Source organism: Tenrec ecaudatus, chromosome 11 (assembly GCF_050624435.1).
Source record: "Tenrec ecaudatus isolate mTenEca1 chromosome 11, mTenEca1.hap1, whole genome shotgun sequence".
Lineage (NCBI taxonomy): Eukaryota > Metazoa > Chordata > Mammalia > Afrosoricida > Tenrecidae > Tenrec > Tenrec ecaudatus.
Genome location: NC_134540.1, coordinates 53,742,634 through 53,763,876, shown reverse-complemented (window position 1 = coordinate 53,763,876; position 21,243 = coordinate 53,742,634). Strand labels below are relative to the sequence as shown.

Sequence of the window (21,243 nt, the reverse complement as noted above, 5' to 3'; positions counted from 1 at the left end):
CCCCTGTGTCGGAGCAGGAAGGGTTTGAAGTGCCGTGAGGACAAGTTTCGCGGAGTTAGTTTCCTGGAGAGTGAGTGCTGAGATCTACAGAAACCCACAGCGGTGCTGTGAGGTCAGTGTGTCTCAGGAAAAGCCACCCATAGAGCTCCCTCTGCGACAGCAAACGTGGATTCCCAAACTTGCCCGAGGCTGAGGAGCTCTAGAAAGCATGACAGCAACATTTCAAGACAGCTTTTGGATGCTCCAGGAGAAGGATAAATAAACAGGGAACCAGTCCTGACAAAAGAAAGTCTGATCTTCAAATGGGCAACACACGCAATCAGAATGTTCTAGCCTTTCGGGGAGAACCTATTTTCTCCCAAGCTAACTTTTGTCTCCAGAGCCCACATAATCTAAGCAGTCCTTCAGAATTAACCCCGACTCTAGTGCTTCACTGCTAGCCACCATGTTCTAACTCAATGGCTTGGGCTCTAGAGACGACGACTCTTAATGAAGAATACAGGGCTGCATCTGAATCCTTCTATCAGAATGTTTTGTGATGTTTCTGGTAACAAATAAACAAGCAAAGATCTTAGAGACAATGAAATATTAGGGTGTCATGGCTTGAAATGTGTCACAGTAAGTAATAAAGCCCAGTAAAACTTACCGTTGCTTTTAACTACTTATCAAGGTTTTGAAAGTGAATTTTTAAAAAGTATATAGAAATTTAAACATATGAGCAGTATGAAGGACTTTTTAAAAGTGAAAATCTATACTGAGTCTTCAATTGAGATGTTTGTGTACAAGAATCATTTAGAAATATGGTTCAACACTCATAGAAGGGGGAAAAGTAAGATTTAGAAAAAGAAAGACTTCAAATGTAATCTCCAGGAAGATCCCCAATGACCTTACAGAACATAAGAGGTTCCTGAATTTCCCTGACTCACCGAACCATTTTCAGAGGAAAATATTACTCCTCACCCCTCCAGCAATGGAAACCTTTTCGGTGTGACAGCCTATAAATCAGGAAACCGTGTATGCATCTGCATCTTCATCCCCACCCCTAGATTCTCCCCACACCTCACAGGAGGCAGTACCTCCAGGTCACTTTAGGAAGCACTGCTATTGGGTTTCTGAAGCCCGGATGGCAACTCAGGGGTGTCACTTGTTGGGGAGAGGAAGCTGAGCCTAGGTTTCCTTCCTGAACAAGCATCGGACATGGAAGAGGTACGAGACAGTGCTGGTCAGCCGCGGCTTCGAGAGGAGGGCTCCTCCTGGCACCACTTGTAGCAGTGAGGGGAGTCGTAAAGGAGATCAGAGCAGCTTGTCGCAGCCGCATCCTTCAGAAGGTTCTTCACAGCTCTACTAATCCTTTTAGGATTTTAATGTTGCTTCTTCTAAAACTACATAAATTACCAAAATGCAACCAACAAGACGTAGACTGCATAAAGGAATATATAAGCATGTTTAGCACTGGACTAAAGAAGTCTGAAAACCTTTTTTCCTCCACTTTGCATGAAGCAGAAGATTTTAGGGCTGAGTTCTATTTAGATTGCAAAGAAGAAACGATATACTCACCAACCTGTTTCTTATATAAATACAATCACCAAATATAGAAATATACCATTTTACTTGGTGCAATAATAATGATACGTTATGCTTAAATAGGATTTATTTAATAAATGAGAATGTAAAACTGCTTTTGGTCATCATAATTCCATCAATGCTAGTTAATGAAAACAACTCAGGCATCTGGCCTAATTCATAATTTGGAAAAGCTACTTAAAATTGACTTTAATTTCCAACATTTTTTATAACAGACAGGTGGCATCCTTATTGGTATTTCTATTCTGAATTGAGCCTCTGTTCTTCTGTCTGACCTTTTCTTTATTTTACTTAAAAACTGAGGTGTAACATTGAACTCCACCCACAAAGTTCTGATGAATGACTTTATAATCAATGTAATTTCATCATCGTTCAGAACACAAGTCCAGCATCGCTCCATCTCTAGACAGTCTGCTGTATAGAAGCAATGTTCCTAAATCCAGTGAAAAGGTTGCACCATGCCATCATCTTTCCCAAATTCAACCGCATGCTAGCCAGTAAGGAGCTAATGCCCCCGCGTGGTCTCTCCTGGTGCCCACCTGCCCGATCGGGTGTTCCCCATATCTCCCTAGGAATGCTCCGATAGTGGCTGCTGGCCTGTGCCACTACCTGCTTTCTTTTTCTTGCTTTTTTCTCACTCTAAGGCCACCTGTCCTGTACCATTGGGAAGAGATTTGTCCAGGTGTCAGGAGTTGCCAGCTGCCTTTTCCTATTCTACTTAGTCTGGCTCTACACAGTATTATTGGATCGTTGAAAATTAAATTCACTGGACTTTTCCGTCTAAGGGAGAGAAGAGACTGATCAGTCTTGTTAACTGCTATATTCCCAGTATCTAATAAAACAACTAACAGAAGACACTTCATAAACAAATCGTATCTTAAATTAAAATCAGTATGTCTTTTATTTGAAATAAGACTAATATAAATAGAATCAAGTCCAGAGATGCTAGGTAAAATTATAAGGATAAAGGGAGTCAGAAATGGTTGTTGGCAGACGGTATCATAAAAAGCTTTGTGGATTATGGTGATTCTGATAACACTGCACAACAGAAAGGCATAAAAGTTTATGGAGAACAGGGGTCTGAGCCAAAGGAATTTAGTATATGAGCTAATCGAGTATATAGGAAATGCCTTCCTTCTCCACTGATAATTTCACAATCTTGTGAAAAGTTCTCAGTTTTAAGAAACCTCAACTAGGTCCTCATTCACTACCCGCGAATTGATCCCAGTTCCCAGAAGCCTCACAGCCCAGGGGAGAACTGCCACTCTCGGGTGCCAAGACTGTCATTCTTTATGAGAACGCAAAGCTTCCTCATTCTTCTGCAAAGTGGATGTTGGTTTCAAACTTCTGACCTCGCAGTTGGCCGTCCAGCATATAAACCACTTCCCACCAGGGCTCCTTGATATAGGGCCTAGCCCGTCATTATTGCAGGTTTCTATGGCCCTCTCTGATTGAGATGCTTCTCGTATGTAAAACAAGAATGCCATGCAGGCGTCAGCATGAGTAGAACCTCTGTAAACTGAGATGCTCAGTGACCCTAGGCTTCCAAATGGTGTGGGAAATCCCTGCCAGTGGTTAAAACTCTATTTCTAAGGCAGGGTCAAAAGCCACCAGTTACCTTCAGGCACAAGTAATACCCTGGCATGTGTTTCCTGGTTAGTGGAGTGGCAAGATATATGAGGTGTGATTCTGGCCACTATATAGGAGACATATGTTGGCTCAATCTGGCCCCTAGCATCATCTGCCTGGCAGCACAGTTGTCATATGCCTCCGCTGGGCCCACAATACTTAAAGCAGCTGAGCCTGACTTGAGAGTGGCGCAAATCTGTTCAGGATGTGGAGTCAGGTGACATCCTAGATAATTAGGCAAATATTATTATTGACCATCTTACAGAGAACTTGGGAGCCATTCAGAAGCAAAAGCATGAATCGTGTGCATTATTGGAGACTCGGGAATAGTAGGCCGGGTAAGAGCGTGAGAAGAAGGCCACAATTCAGATAGGAACAATGCGAGCCTTGGGAGATTCTGCAACAAAAAGAAAACAAACAGATGGAGCAAGCAGAACAGAACGAATAAAGAGTTTGTCATGAATTTGGAAACACATCCCCATCGAATCACACACATGGTATATTTCTCTCCAGGGAAAAAAATAAACTACAATATTTGATAATAACTTAAGTTTTGAAAGTGTGAAAGTCCAAATTATCTGGCCCTGAGGTCTCTCCCATGATCCCAATTTTATAAAGAAGGAACATTTTCTTTCTTGAAAACCAAAACAAACAAACAACCTGCTTGCATGTCAAAACTATGGTGCAGTATACCAGTACACCAGGCGCCTGATTACACGAGAAGCTCATACAATGTATAACATTTCTAGGACCTCTGTGTCCCCAATTATGATTTAATATATGGCGGCTTCATAAGTTCTTGTCAACTATATATAAAGTGTAGGGGTGGAGCTTATCCAATCAACCAGCTCGCAGTCTGATGGTGACTTCTTGTGGCCATGGCTTTCCCATAAGAAGAACCTTGGAAATGCTTCCCCTTGCTACTGAGAAGAGACTCTGAGCCCTGTGATGCGGCCACCTTCGTTGGATCCACAGGATCTTGCACCCACCAGCCTAAGATCTTCCTGCATTCTGCATCACCACATGTGTCTCTGTGAATCTGAAGAGGGACGTATGGACTGGTATCAGACGTAGAGTTTTGATCTGCACTGGGCTGAGATGTTTGCTTGATATATAATTCCTTTTTGATATAAAGCTCTCTCTTACATATATATGAGTGTCACTGGATTTTTTTCTCTAGTCAAACTGGCATAATACAAATAGGATCAGAGACCCAGAAGTATACAGAAATAAATATTTATGCTGAAATGGTGGTTGAATGTCAAGTGGTGCAAACACTGCATTTTGAGACACGGTGCTCTGATATATTCCCATTTCCTGGAGCAGGGACCAGGAACTAGGACCATAGCATCCACATCAACCAGGATTTTATAAGAAGAATCTCCAGTTCCAACCCAGACTATCATTGGAATGACACATAGGCATATTACATTTGGATATATATATATATATAAATTTGAGACACTGAAACTTAAGAAGTTGTAATTTATGTTAGGAAATAATAATTTTGAGGAAGAAGTCATACTGTGTCTTCTGACCAGCTATCAGTACCAAATTTTTAGTAATGATAACAAGTAACACTAGCAACTATCATCAGAGACCACACTGTTAAGGTAGTTGGCTTGTGGTCAGGACTGATCAATATACTTTGTTCAGAGAGGAAGGATAGGACTAACTTGTACACATATTTAAGCTGTCTTTTGTGGTAGTCTAAGACACATTTGATGGTAGGAAAGTTATAAGGGACAGAGCTTTATCTTCATGAGGATCAAAGCTTAAAATGATTGAAATGCAGGCAAAAAGAGTAATGCAATTAACTCGGCATTCACAGGCTGCTAAAGAGTAGGACACTGAAATAAAGGGACAGCATGATTAAAACTAAGCAGAAGCATGTTAGAAGTTTCTAAATGTTATCTATTTTCTTTCCCTTTTCTTTATTTTGACAGATTGGATGATAAAAAAGGTTTCTGGAAGCTCAAACATAAAAGAAAAAAATAGTGATTTTTCCCTTCGAAAAGCTAAGGATAATTGTTCTCTGTATGCATGACTTCAGCTGAAAAGACCTGGCATGCTCACTGACGTGAGCCTTATTACCACCAAATCATGACCAGCTGTCCTCCATTTACTTATTTAAACACTGTCTCTGCTTTGTGGCTGCTGAGATTATTTACAGAGTCTGTCATTTTCTGTGACTTTCCATTATTGGCTTCATTCTTTTTTATGAAAAAAAACACGGTCAATAATTGTGTTCTGCCAGATGCATCAGTGTATCCTTCATGTTTCAGAATATCCAAGGTGCTGAAATACATTCCATCCATCCATCCATCCATCCATTATCCATCCAGTAAGGTTCTCCATCCTCTTATCTGGGTTACTCTGATTATTTCTCCTCTGGACCTTGAAATACAGGCGTGGCATCTGCTTCTGAAAACTCTAGGAAGCAGCTCTACTCTGTATCCCTGACTGCCATGAATCAAAATTGACCGACACCAACTGTCCACAACATCTCTCTCCTCCTTTCTATCCGCCACTTTTATGTTTTATTTATTCACCATTTATGTATTTAAGTAAGGCACACAAACTTTATTCAACCATAATCAATTAAATGCTATTTTCAATGCAATGAGACTAGAAGTTGGAAAATACAGGCACTCCTTATGCACTGGCCACTCACCACATATTTTTGATACATGATTATATAGAAGGCATGATATTATGGAAATATAAAACACAATACAGAATTCATGTTCATGCATAAGTTGGAGAATGTTCTGGTTACACAGCTGCTTTGTGATATATATACAGGTGCCACATGAGCACCATGAAGTGTTCTGGGCTATCCATAGCTATGATCCACACAGTTGAATGCCTTGAGATCGTTGATAAAACACAAGTGAACATCTTTCTGGAATTCTGTGCTTTCAGTAAATATTCATCTGACATCCACAATGATCTCCTTTGTTCCACATCCTCTTCTGAATCCAGCCTTAACCTCTGCCAGCTCCCTGTCAGTATACTGCTATAACTGTTGTTGGGTCAGTTTTAGCAAACATTTACTTGCATGTAATAGCAATGATATAGTTCTATAATTTGAGTTTCTGTTGGGTTATCTTTCTTTGGAATGGGTACAAAGTCAGTTGTCTAAGTAGCTGTCTTCCAAATTCTCTGGCATAGATGAATGAGTGCTTCCAGTGCTTCATCAGCTTGTTGAAACATTCCCATTGGCATTCCACCAATTCCTGGAGCCTTGTTTTTGGCTTAGTGTAGCTTGAACTTCTTCCTTCAAATCCATTGGTTCTTACTCATATGCTACCTCTTGAAATAGTGGAATGCCAAGTAGTTCTTTTTAGTACATTTACTCTGTATGTCCTTTCCATCTGATCTTGATGCTTCCTACTGAATTCCTAGATCCTTCTTTTTGGCTTATTCCTTCGATCCAGCTTTTAGTTCTTCTTTCAGTATTTCCAGTTGTTAATCATGTGCTACCTGTTGGGATGGATAGTAATTGGATTAGTTTTTTTTTTTGGTACAGTGACTATATACTCAGTCCATTTTATTTTGATGTTTCTTGCATCACTCAATATTTTTCCCACCAAATCTTTTAATATTGGAACTTGATTGAATTTTAGTTCTTCAGTTTTTCTAGCTTGATATATGCTAAGTGAACTCATGCAGTTAGAAATTATTATTGCTAATGGTGGATCTTTTTCACAATAAAAGACTTGTGAACATTTTGATCATTGAATAGCTAGTAGTATGAATATATATATAATATTTACTATTAACTCAATACATTTATATAAATCCATACTTAATAGTTAAAACTAAATACATTGAATCGGATTTTAGCTACATATGTGAGGTGTTATTTATTGTATCAAGAGACCATGTTTATTTGATGTAATATTTTTCAGATCCCTTGCAATAATTTGCAGTTACCTGAAGTCTCCAGTGCCTGTCCCCAGGGATCTATAATTCACAGGCTTGGAACTATTGTTTTCTCCTGTAACTGATTTATTGGAAAGGCTCAGTTCTTTGAAGTATAAACATGAAATGTTTTCTCCAGTCCTTACTTTCAACCACACTTTTCCATCTTTAAAAGCTTCGGAAAAACCTTACAATTCCTTAGTTCCTGTCCGCTGTAGCAGGTTCAATTTAAATCCCAACTTCAGCCCAAATTGATTTAAAAAAAAAACCTCTGGTGGTGTACAGGTTCCTAGTTGGGCTGTGATCTGCATGGTCGGCAGATCCTCAGGAGAAAGATTGGGCTTTCTACTCCCAGACAGTCTTGTAAACCCTCTAGGGATCACGTTGAGTCAGCAATGAGTCAATGGCAGGGAGGTGTTATTGTTGTTTACTCTTTTCCCCTAGCAAATTTTCAGGAGAAACTTGAGAAACCTCTTCTTCCTCCTGCACAATGGTGAGCTCCTCTGCTGCCCTGAGACAAGGAGAAGAACAGGGGATTGAGGTCTCAACTGTTAACTGCTTCTGCTCTTGGCTATCCCCATGTCTGGACAACAATGATTGGACATAATTCATCTGTGTGTAGGCATTCAAATGCTGTCTTGATCTTTCAGCACCTCCTCACTATACAATCCCCTGACCTTGGATAGCCAAATGCAATCTGACCTTTCTCTCCACCATTCGGTCTATCTCGGTAGCCCCTTGCTGACAAAATCCCCCTGACCAGAGAACAGCCTTCTTTACTGAGGTTCACCAAGAAAAGGTATTAGTACTGATTTAGTGTCAGCATCCTTGTATAAAAATTAATGAGTGCATCTGCAACTCAGCCATCTCTTTCCAAATGTGTTCTTCTCAGACTATGTCACTTTCTTCTTAAGAATTTCTAAGAACTGTACTTTGATAGGTATGTGGATTATACAGATGTATAAATTTATGAAAGCACATTGAATTGGACACTTGCAACCTGTATATTTCAATATTATATAAGTTAAAGCTCAATATTAAATGATACATAAGGATACAATGCATGTCTAATAAAGGTAAGGATAAACATAACTGCATATTTCTCCTTCTTGAAAGCACCCTCAATTTATTTGACTGAAATCTGTTGCTTCTTCTCTTTCTTGGCTTGACTTTGGATGGAAATACTTTCCGCCCTTTGTTAAGGGGAGATAAATCACATTTCACTGCAGATACTACATTCAAACAAAAGCCAATAGTTCTCTTATTCCGACCCCCAGATCTCTTGACGTATCTCAATCATTTCATATTGTATATGACAAATGGAAAATTTTGTATACCAGGTGATGGTGAAAGGGACAGTTCTGATGAATCTTAACAAGTTCTAAGGGAAGAATCTGGACCAGTAAATGTAGAACATGACATGTTTAAAGTCCCTTGATTTTACCTGTGGTAATGATCATAAATTCTCATGTAACTGGTGTCATCAGTAATCCTACAGTAACAGCAGCAATAAAATAGAAGACCTAGATGGAGAACAATGCATGGAAACTGACAGTCTAGGCCTGAATATTCCAACGACTCATTAAACAAATTATGTTGGACATTTACCATATATAGACATTGATCACTTGATGAAGTACCAAGACCAATACACAGTTGTACAGGTTGGAAAATGTAAGATTTCATATTCACACAAAATGTACTGCTCCCAAAGATAAATCATCAAAAGAAAGAGTCTTGTTAAAAGTAGCTGGAAAATTATAATAGAATTTGACCAAAAGTAGAGTGGAGGAAGCACACTGTTCTAAAACAACACACAACGGAAAGATGATGATGCAAGAGTTGGGAATATCGAAGAATTCAAACCCGCACCTGAGTCAAGACCCAAGTTTGAGTAGGGCTGAACAGACCAAACGGGGTTTATCTGTTCTGAACTCCATGTGTCGAGAGCTCTTATCTGTCCAATGTGTGTTGCCCTGTCTAGCCAGATCTGTAAGGTAGAACTGGGTCATGGTAGTGCGGGCAGGCTGGACGGGAAGCATTCAGGAATTAGAGGAATGATGTGTGTTTTGTTGGTACTATACCACACCTTGGTTGAATCACCCCTTCCTTATAACCCTTCTGTGTGTGTGTGTGTGTGTGGAGGGGATATCTGATATTCTACAGATGGGCTTTGGGTCTCCACTCCAAACCCCCTCATTTGTATTGATATAGTTGTTTGTTTGGTATCTTTTGATACGTGATACCTGATCCCGTTGACACCTCATGAACACACAGGCTGCTGTGTTTCTTCCATGTGGGCTTATTTACTTCCCTGTGGATGGCTGTTTGTTTAACTTCAAGCCTTTAAGACCCCAGATGCTATATCTTTTGAGAGCCTGGCACCATCAATTCTCCTCACCATGTTTGCACGCCTTTTGTCTTCAGTGATCCTGTCAGGAAGGTGAGTAGCAAAGAGTGCCAGGTTATTAGAACAAAGTGTTCTTGTGTCTAGGGAGACATCGAGTAGAGCTCCAAAGTTCATCTGCTATCTTAGTATGTAACATATAAGTATATGTACATTGGTCTCTATCCCTTTCATTATAAATTAGTATATATATATACATGCTATAGTTATATCCCTATAAATAACTTTTGTCTCCTATGTATTTCCTCTATTTGCTTTTACCTTCCTCCTATACCACTATCAAGCTCACTCTCCATTGAGCTCTCATTAATTCCTCTCAGATTCATCGGACTTAATTAAACCCCACCAGGTATTATACACCCTCCTCTCCATCAATTTTAGATCTCATTGTTCCCTTATCCCTGAGTTTGTTGGCTCCCCACTCCTTCTCCCTGGCCCCTCCTCTCCCATAGCAGAAATGTGGGTGAAGGGAGACAATGGAAAGTGTAAGATATGAAATAATGATAACACTATAGAAGTTATCAAGGGTTCATGAGGGTGGGAGGTTGGGGAGGGAGTGGGGGAAAGAGAAGCTTAGACTAAGGGCTCAAGTAGGAAATGTTTTGGAAATGATGATGGCGACATACATACAAATATGTTTGATATAATTGATGTATGGAATGTTTTAAGAGCTGTAAGAGCCCCCCAATAAATTATTTTTAAATGATAATAACAGATAAAAGATGTTATAGAGAATGCAGGGGGCGGGAGAGGGGCAATAGTTAGGGAAAGGGTATTTCTGGAGTAAATAATGATGGTGGGCTGGAGAGGGAGCGCTAGAACTGATTGTGACTGCACAACTTATGTTAAAGGCAATTTAGCCATGGGGCTGGAGGGATGCTCTAAGGTAGATGTGGTACTGATTGCACAAATCCCCTTGCTATGAATGAATGATTGAACTACTCAATTGTATGATGTGTACACTGTGTGCCAATAAAACTGTTCAGGGGAAAAAAAAAGAACTAAAAGGAAGACCCTCTAACTGTTTCAGACAAGAATCAAGATGTTAGATGATTTCTTCCGGATCCTCTGAGAGAGAATATGATTCATGATTTTCTCCTAAGTGCTAAGCTTACAGAAAATTATTTATGTTTTTGCTTCCATAATCACATGAGCTTTTCCTTATGTGTATCTCTCTTTCTTTGCCTATTGTATTAGTCTGAGTAGACTAGAGAAACAAAATAAACACTCATATTTTATAAGAGAGAGTTTTATATAAAGGGTAAGTGTACACTAAGAAAGCCTCCCAACCTAGTCCAGTCCAAGCTCATAAGTCCAACATTAGCCCATATGTCTGACACAGATCTACAAAATCCTCCTCAAACTCGAAACACACACAATGATGTCAACTGCAGGAGAAAAGCCGAATCAGTGAGCGTATAAACATCTCAGCGCTGGCAGGGGTCTATCTCCACACAGCTGCTCCAGCACCCAGGGCTGCATCAGGTTCACAGGATGTGAGCCTTGCCAGCTGAAGCAGGGAACTGGCTAAGGCGACTGCTCCCTGGTCTGACCATCAAAGAGCAAGAGACCAGAAAGGCGAGGTTCACCTATTGGTACTTTGTTGGCATAACACAACTTCTTACTTTGAGAATCTAACGCCTCTCATTTTAGGATAATTTTTTTCAAGTCTGTTCTTCCCCCAAGTCATACTAGTTTTTCTTCAGACAAAGAATATAAAAACCACAGCAATTAGCCTCAGACTTAGAAAATCAATAAATGTCTCTGGAAAATGAGAACATTTGAAACTTACTTTCTTCATCTATAACTTCGTAGTAGATTCACCACACAAAAAGTGATTTAAAACATGTCATGTTTCTGATATTGTCAAGCTCTAAAACAGAATGTACTTTGGTCTGGAATATGGCAAAAGGTATAAACCAAGGGAGAGGGCATAATTTGTCGGTTTGTCGTACTGTGATGGCCTTTGTGTTCCTGGAAAGGTAGAAATAATACCACTGGCATTTGAAATATCAGCGGGGTTTCCTTTGGTAGAAATGTTTCATCCAAGCTTACAGACAAAGACAGACTAGAAAGAAATAATAGATGTTCTATTTCATAAGAATTAGCCACTGTGAACTTTGACAAAAGTAGATGCATGTGTATGATATATTGACACAAGGTAAAGCCCCTCAGGATGGAAGTAACTAAATACTGGCTGGGAAAGAGTTCCTGGGAAATAAACATATGGCTGAGAAAGAGTCGCCTCCTCAAAATAGAGCCAGCCTTGGTAACATGGCTAAGGTGAAACTCGTGGGACCTTTATTAGTGGTGGGGAACAGTCCCAAATGAGAAGAAACAGCTGCAAACACTCATTAATATTCAGAATGTTGAATATATGAAGTATGAGTCTAGGAAATTTTTAATTTGTAAAAATTAAATAGATATGTGAAGATTGATAGTTTAGGCACTGATTGGCTGATATTGGCCATTTTTAATTGTACAATCATATGTTTTATTATGCCAAGAATGACAATTTCAAGAGAAGTGGCTTCCCGTTCATTATCCAAAAGAATACTCAAGGTTAAATGCTGTCTGTGGTAGGATAATATTCATACACACCTAAATGAAAGAATAGCTATTGAAACTAATATTCAAATTTACACATCAACAACAAAAGCTAAAGAAGAAAAAACGTTTAAATATTCTACCAATATCTATTGCCTTAAATTTATCAGCTGTGCCATCATGGTACAATGATCTTTACTGGCGATTGGCATTCAAAAATAAGAAAGAAAGAAGTAGAATGAATAGTTGGAAACTATGGCCTTCGTGAAAGAAACAAAGCTAGAGAAGAATTTTCAAGGCCAACAATTGCATTGTAGTATCCTTAACATCAAGAATTACTGTTAATGTGAACCTTTTAAGAGGGAATTCAGAAAAATCAAATTGACCACATCTGTGGGGAGATGCCAGGGAGACGTTTAATCAAAACAAGACCCAGGGGCCAAATGTAGAACAAACTATTAATTACTCTTGTGCAAATTTGAGTTCAAGCTGAAGAAACATTTTAAAAGTCCACAAGAGCTAACCTACAACCTCAAGTCTATCTCACCTAAATTACTGGGAACATCTCAAGAAGAGATTTCATTCATCAAATACTAATGAATGAAAACCTCATGGCATCAAGAGTATACTGTAATAGCTGACGATGGCAAAAGGCATTAAAAAGACAATAAAGGGAGAAAAGACTAAAATACATGTCATAAAAGACTGTGGCACTTGTACTTGAACATAGTAACTAAAGCAAATAGAAGTGATGAAGTGAAAATCTGAACAGAAGAGCGATGTGCATTGAGCTGAATTTAGAAGACCAAAGAGGAAGAATATTTGCAGTATTTCTAAAGTTAAAATAACTGATCAAGTTTTGATTTGCACTGTTGAATGATTCTATTGGTAAATACACTGAAGGAATTAGTGAAAAATATGACTACAGGAGTTGACAGAGTACCAATTGTTTCAAACGACTGATGAAATGCTGAAACAATTCATTAATCAATAGCAAGGAATTTGGAAGATCGCTATCATGCCAACAGACTGAGATTCACATTTGTTCACATTCCAAAGAAAGGTGACCAACAGAAAATGGCAATTATGAAACAACAGAATTAATATTTCATATAGGTAAACTTTTACTAAAGATAATTCAACAATTATAGCAACATATAGGCAGGGAGCTGCCATAAATTCAAACCAGATTCAGAAGAGGGCATGGTTAGAGGAATACCCTTGCTGATGTCAGATGAATCTTGAATGAAAGCAGAGAATATTAGAAAGATGTTTACATCTGTTTTATTGACTAGGCAAAGGCATTAGACTGTGAGGCCCATAACAAAATGTGGATCACTTTAAGAAGCACAGAAATTCTAGAACACTTCATTGTGTATGGTTTACCATTAAGAAAGGTGTGTGTCAGGGCTGTCACCCTTCACCATATGTTCATCGTGCAAATTGCAGAAAAAACAACCCAAGAAGTGATACTGTATAAAGAAGAATATGGCAACAGGCTGGGATGAAGACTCATGAACAACTTGAGATACACAGATGACACAACTTTGCTTGCTGAAAGTGAAGACATGAAGCCCGTACAGATGAAGGTCAAAGACTAAAACCTTTCATATGATTTACAACTCAATGTAGAGAAAGTGAAAGTCGTTCCAAGGAGGAGCAATAAACAGCATCCTAATAAATGAAGAGAGTTTGAAGTTGTCAACATTTCATTTGACTTGGATCCACACCGCATCTGATGAAAGCAGCAGTAGTGAAATCAAGTGACATATTTCACTGGTCAACCTTGCTGTAAAAGACCTCTTTCAAGAGTTAAAGAGCATGCAGGTCCCTTTGAGGACTAAGATCATTTATCTGACTCGGACCGTGAGATTTTCCATCTCCTCAGGCGCGAGAAAGCCAGGCAATGAAACAGAAAGAACTGATGTGTTTAAAATATGGGGTGGTGAGCAATTTTGGACTTTCAGAAGAACTAACAAATCTGTCTTGGAAGAAGGAGAGCCAGAGTGCTCTTTAGAAGCCAGAATGCAAGACGTGGCCTCGCGAACCTTGGACATGTTCTTAGGAAGCACAGGGTCAGCAGTAAAGCAGACTGGGCGGGGAATGAATTGGCTCAGTAGCTGGGACAATGAGTTCTAACATAAGGACTGTGAGGATGGTGCAGGGATCCGACCGTGTTTCATTCTGTTGCGCATAGGGTTGCTATGAAACAGAATTGACCTATCAGCAACAAACCTTGACAGAAAAGGTTTTTGTTTATTTGTTTTTAATTTAGGTGAAGGTTTACAGAGCAAATCAGTTTTCCATGCAGCAACTCATGTATTTTCTTTTTTTTTTCCCTTTGTGTTCACCTTTACAGATGATATGCCATATAGAAGACACAGTGCACCGGAAGTACATAAAAGGGAAGTGATACTATGCCATGGCGTCTGGCTGTGTAGATTACGGATAAAAAAACACAGTATTCAGCCATGCGTGTATTTTATTTCTTGTCATTGATTGCAATCCCCATATCTTAACATCACTTGCCCCATGACTTCCTGATTCTCTCTTTCCATTGTCTTTCTTTCTAACTTGTCTCACCTTCCAACCTTGTTTTCGGGCAAATTCTGCCCTATAGATCGCAAATGTTGATTATGCTAAAGAGTGTCTGCCACCCTAGGGTTATTTTCCCCCTCACAGACCTAGTGTGCAAATCTGTACAAAATTCTCCTCTTTTTCCTTAGTCCAATTTGAGTTGCTTTTTATTTCATGGTCCTGGAAAAGAATATACATTGTGTTGTTTCTGGCTAGAGTATTTGGTGTGTATAAATCTATAGAATAAACTGGATTGTGTTACTTAGTTAGTCCTTGCACAGCTGAATTTACTTCTAGCCCTGCTCTTCATCAAACAATGCACATTAAAGTATCCAGCTCCTGCTGGTTTTGCAGGGGTTCAGGGACATGTTGCTAACTGCACTGTCAATGGTTCAAACACGTCAGCCATTTCACAGGAAAATATGAGGTTTTCTGCCCCCATAAAGATGGACACTTTCAGAAGTGATGGAGAGCAGTTCTACTCTGTCCAATAGGTTATTTTAAGTAGAGATAGACACAATAGTAGTGGGTACTATGATTGTGGACTTGTCTGTTCAATTCTCTTAAAGTTTTATTTTTGTATTTTGAGACTCTTTTTGAGATTCTTTCATTAGGTATGAGGTCTGTGATATCTCTTTGACATCAACCCCTTTATTCCCTCCCCTTCTTCCCCCACTAATCCACCCCCAGGAGCCCTTTATATATATATAAAAAGCTGTCTCTTACGCCATCCAATGTATCCATTAACCTACATTTCTGTTATTCGTTCCCCTTGAGTAGGGTTATACAATCATCAATGCTATCAGTTGCCCCTTCCATCTTTTCCCCTCCCCTTATTTCCTGTGTCCTCAGGGAATCATTATTCCCATTACTGTTTCTGAAAGGATTCTCTATCATGGATTTCATGGATTAAAACTATCTTAATTATACAAAGGAACATATGCAGGTCTAACAAGATCAATGAGGTAAAACTAACACTATAATAGTAAGAGGAGGAAATAGGAAAGAACTAGAGGATGGTTATGTAGTTCATCAGTGCTATACTGCACCCTGGATAGACCATCCCTTTCATGTGACCATTCTGCGAGGGACTCTCCAATTATATTACAGGTGGGCTTTGGGTCTCCATATTGTTTATGCTCCTTTGCATCAATTTGATTGTTTATTTTTGAACTCCTTCTATCTCTTCCAATCAACACTTCTTCCATGTGGGCCTTATTGCGTTCCTGCAAAATGGCCACTTGTTTAACTTCAAACCCTGAAGACCCCAGATGTTACATTTTTTAATACCCAGGCACCATCAGTTTCCTCATCATAATGACTTTTGCATGCATTTTGTCTTCAGTGATCATGTTGGGAAGGTGAATATCATACATTGCCACATTAAAAGAACAAACCATTTTTGGACTGAGGTACTAATTAAGTAGAGTTCCTCTTGGATATGTTTCAATTGATCAAATAAAACCAGGAATGCTACACCCTCTACAAATGCTATTCCCCTGTCCCTGTTGATATTGGCTCATCGCTCCCCTTCCCCACCACTTCCTCTCCCAGGTCCCCCAGGAGCCATCAGTCCCAATGCTGACTCCTTGGGATTGCTTATCTTGCCTATCTTATATAGAAAGACTCCAAAAGAAACAGAAAAAGAAAAGAGAGAGACCATACAAATAGTTCCAAGTCTAGCTGTTGTCCTGATCCAGAGTAGATGAGTGTCTCTGCTAAATAGCGACCAGGCCCTCTCGTTGCAATCCACCTGTCCAACCCCCTTTTCTTTCAGGGATTCATCTCCCAGGACCTGCTTACCTTTTCAGTCATCAGCATTCATGACCGAGGGGTTCGCCTTCCACAAGACACCATTGCTCTTCCTGCAGTCAACGATGGAGTGGTTTATTGCCCTAACCCCCACCCCGTTACACCTTTAGACTTTCAGTGTGACCCCCTGTGAATATCAACCAACCAGTTTAGATGAGGTGCCAAGTGCTGCCCTGCCCCGCTTCCCCCCCCCCAAGTCAGAAGTCTACAATCGGGATTAGTCAGGTACTCCATGTCTTTGCTCCCATTGCTAGTCTGATGCACTCCCTTCTGGGTTTGCCCTCATGTGGGTGGGTCAGACCAACTACATTCCCCAGACTGCATCTTCAGTGCTGTCCTCTGTAGTGCTGGAATCTAGGGTAAGGGCGTCATGTCTCCAGCTGAGGCCACCCTGCAGTCCTCTCTGTGAATGAACTGCTCCGAACAGAAACGTTGCCCTCCAGACCTGGCACACTGGAATGAGGTTTACGCTCTCTCTCCCTTTCCTATGGAGCCATAAAAAATACCCTCCCTTTGCGTGGATTAGTGCCCTGCTCCCCCATTTCTGTCTAGTTCTTCCCAGGACCACCCCTCGGTGGGGGAGTGGGGACAAGACGGAGAAGACTTTCAGCTCAGGTGCTATCTACATCTTTCTAATTACTTATTTTTTATGACTTTTGCACCATTGGGTTTGGTCTGGCTCTTGGCAGAGTATCTGGTCCTCAGGCTGATAATTATGTGATATGTTTATTTTCCCTTATATCCGTTCTGCGGTTTGACCTTACTTCAGTGTACTCCTGTTACACTTATCCTTTTGTGCTTAACTAACTTCACTCAGCATAATATCCTCCAATTCTTTCCACGAGAAAGGTGCTTCCTCTTTCTATCACTGCTTTTTAGGGGTGCACAGTATTCCATTGTGTATACCCGAGATTTGTGACTTTTTATCAATTTTGGCTGTTTCCAGTTCTTGGTGATTGTGAACTGCACAGCGATGAAAACTGGAGCACAGGTGTCTGGTTGTGGCCTGTTTCTTATTTCTTCTGGGTATATATATGCCCAGTAGTAGGATTGCTTGGTCATAAGGTAACTCAATTTCCATCTGTTTGAGGTATGGCCAAATGCCTTTCCACAGTGGCTGTATGCTTCTACAAGACCACCAGCAGTGAATGAGAGAGAGTTACTATGGCACCACCCCACACACCATTTGTTGCTTTCTGGTTTGTTTTTGTTTTTTCTTTGTTGTTATTTTAATTGGGCTATCCTTGTGGCTGTTAGGTGGTATCTTCTAGTTGTTTCCATTTGCATTCCTGGATGGCTTGTGATCAGGAACATTTTCTCAAACCTGTATTGACTATTCAGGTTTCCTCATTTGTGAATCTTCTGTTCAAGTCTTTTGTCTACCTCCTCAGTGGGCTATTCTCTTTTTCAATTGTTGTTGTAAGGTTGATGTGTTCTTTAGATTTTAGCAATAAGACGTTTGTCTGATATGTCATTACTAAATATTGTTTCTCAGTCTGTGGGCTCTCTTATTACTCTCTTGATGTCTTTTGATGAACACAAGTGTTTTATCTTTAGTATGTCACACACTTCTATTTTATCTTCCTCTGGGTGTTGACCTTCATTATTTTTAATAGCCCATGTATCCCCTACGCTAAGGTTTTTAGCTTTGTCCCAACTTTTTTTCATTGATGATCCTGATAGTTCTGAATTTTACCTGGAGGTCTGTGATTCACCAGGGATTTTCCCTTGCATATGGGATGAGGTAAGGGTCTTGCTTCATTCTTCTGCAGGTGAATATCCAATTTTTTTCCAGCACCATTTGTTAAAAAAGGCATCTGCTTCCCATTTGATATTTTTGTGGCCCTTATCAAAGGCCAATTGTCTGTATCCTGATATTTTTATTTCTGGGTCTCCTGTTCTTATCCATTGACCTGTGTATCTATCATTATACTAGTACCGTGTTATTTTATAACTGTGGCTGTATCATAAGTTTTAAAGTCAAGTGATACAAGCCCACCCACTTTATTCTTCTTCTTAAGAAGTTCTTTGCAAATGCTGGACTTCTTTTTCATATGAAGTTGGTAGTCAGTTTTTCTATTTATTTTAAAAAAATGATGCTGGTTTTTGAATCAGGATTGCATTGAACCTACATAGTACCTTAGGTAGGATTGACATCTTTACAATATTGAATCTACTGATCGATGAGAATGGGATATATTTACATAGGTGAAGATCCCTTTTGGTTTCTTATAATAATGTATAGTTTTCTTGGTATATATCTTTTGTGGTTCGGGTTAGGTATATCCCTAGGAATTTCATTTAGGCTTGGCTATTATGGAAGGTACTACCTTCTTGATCCGTTTTTCTGTATCCCATCAGTTGTATATTGCAATCCAATTGACTTCTCCTTGTTGATCTTGTATCCTGCCATTCTACTGTAGTCCTCTATTGCTTCCAGCACTCCTATTGTGAAGACTCGGGTTGTCAATATAAAATTGTATCATCTGAAAATAAAGATAAATATCACTTCTTTCCCCAGACTTGTATCTTTGATGTCCTTCCATTAATGTCTATTATTAGCTAGGATCCCCAGGAAGATGCTGAATGAAAGTGGGGACAAGGGACCTCCTTCCACGGTGGGAATAATTTTGTCTTTTCTCCATTGATTGTAACACTGGCTGCTGGATTTTCATATACAGCTTTATATATATTAAGGTAATTTCTTTCCATTTCTGTCTTCCTTAGTGTCTTACTTAGAAATGGGTGTTGGATGTAATCTAATGCTTTTTCTGTGTCTATCGGTATTATCATGTGGTTCTTGTCCTTTTTTCCTCAACATGATGGGTAAGGTTGATGGATGTTCACAAGTGCATCCTGGTATGAATTCCACTTGGTCATCACAGATTATACATTTTATATACTTTTGTTTTCTATTGGCCAAGAATTTTGTTAAGATTTTTTGCATTCATGATCATTAGAAATATAGGCCTCTAGTTCTCTATTCTTGTTGGATCCTTGCCTGGTTTAGGTATCAGTGTTATATTGGCTTCATAGAATGTGTTTGGGAGTTTACCATCCTTTTCTGTATTTTGGAAGCGGTTATGTAGAATTGGTGTCAGTTCTTCCATGAATGATTGGTAGTTCCTTGGTAACCTCAACTATTTCTTCTTTTGTTGTGGGTCTGTTCAAGTTCTTGATGTCTATATGGGAAAACTAGGGAGGGTTTCTTTTTCCAAGTATATGTCCACGTCTTTCAAGTTGCTGTATTCCTTGGAGTACAGCCCTTCATAGTACTGTGTAATTAGTCTTTTCATTTCATTGGAGTCTGTTGTAATTTCCTGTTTCAACCCTCAACCTGGATATCAGTGTCTGGTCCTTCCTCTCTTTTGTTAGGTTTGCCATCGGTTTCTGGAATTTGTTACTCCTTTTAAAGAAACAGCCTTTTACTAAGTTGATTTGCTCCATTGCTTTCTTGATTTCTCATTCAGTTATCTCTGCCCTAATTTTTATTATCTATTTTCTTTTGCTTTTGGAAGGATTATTCCATTAAATCTGTTTCAACTGCTGAAGGTTTTGTGGTCGGGTATACACAATAAGTCTCTCTTGCTTGTTCATATGCACATTTATCACTATCAAACATGCTCTGATAACTGCCTCCTGCTTCCCATAGATTTCAGTATGTTGCATTCTCATTATCATTGGTTTATAGAAACTTCCTAACTCTGTCTCCAATTTGGGCCAATACCCACTCCTTTTGAAAAAGTAGCATATTCATCCTCCAAGTATTTGCCTTTGTTTTTTGGTTTGTTGTTTTATATTTATGTTTCCTTTGTTGATTTCCAGATTTATGGTGTAGTAGTCAGAGAAGGAAGTCTGAGTGACCTCTTTATGTTTGAATTTTTTCAAACTTGATTTATGTCCCAGCTTGTGGTCTATTTACAAAAATGTGGTTGTGAACTTGAAAAAAATGTGATTTTTTTTTGTCCTTGGTGAAGAGCTCTTAATATGTCTATCAGGTTGAGTTTTCTAACTGTAGAGTTTAGTTCTATAGCCTCCTTGTTAAGCTTCTTTCCCACTCACCTATCTTTCTTCAAGAGTGATGTATTGAAGTCTCTTACTATGATTGTCACTCCCGGTTTTTCTTTTTTCATCATTTGAAGGAGTTGACTGACATATTTTGTTGGTTGCTCATTGGACATGTATATGTTTATTATGCTGCCTGGCTCTTTTTCTACTGATCTCTTAAGCATTATATGATGCTCATACTTATCTCTTATTACATCCCCCTACTTAAAATTGATTTTGTCAGAAATTAGAATTGTGACTCCTGCTTCTTTCAGATTACTATTACCTTGATAAACCTTCCATCAAACTTTGATACTCAACCTATTTTTTTCCTGTGAGCTTGAGATATGTCTCTTGCACACACAGATTGATGTGCTGTTTCCTAATGGAGTCTGCTAGCCTTTTTATTTTGATGGATAATTCATACCATTAATGTGTACAGTTATTAAATCCATCTGTGGGTTTTTTGCTGTCATCTTGTACCTTTTGTGAAAGACATTGTCCTCCCTCCCTCCTTAGCAGTGTGATATGTATGTGTGTGGGATTCATTCTTGCCTTCTTTTCACTGTTGGGTCAAAGACAGCTTGGTATGATTTTCAGTGCTCTGATTTTGGGGATAGTATTACACTATTCAGTAGTCTCGTGTTTGTGCTCTATGGATATTGGTCTTCTGACCAAAGTGAGTTGGAAAGCAATTTCTGTGCTGTTGGCTT

The 21,243-nt window shown here is 39.3% G+C and overlaps 1 non-coding gene across 1 annotated transcript; it reads right to left on the bottom strand.

Annotated features, from left to right (window-relative positions):
- Nucleotides 1-14,433: 14,433 nt before the first annotated feature.
- LOC142462006 (small nucleolar RNA SNORA15) lies at nt 14,434-14,569 on the bottom strand. The gene has a single exon (XR_012787156.1). It is a non-coding gene; the product is annotated as a small nucleolar RNA SNORA15 (small nucleolar RNA).
- Nucleotides 14,570-21,243: the final 6,674 nt, after the last annotated feature.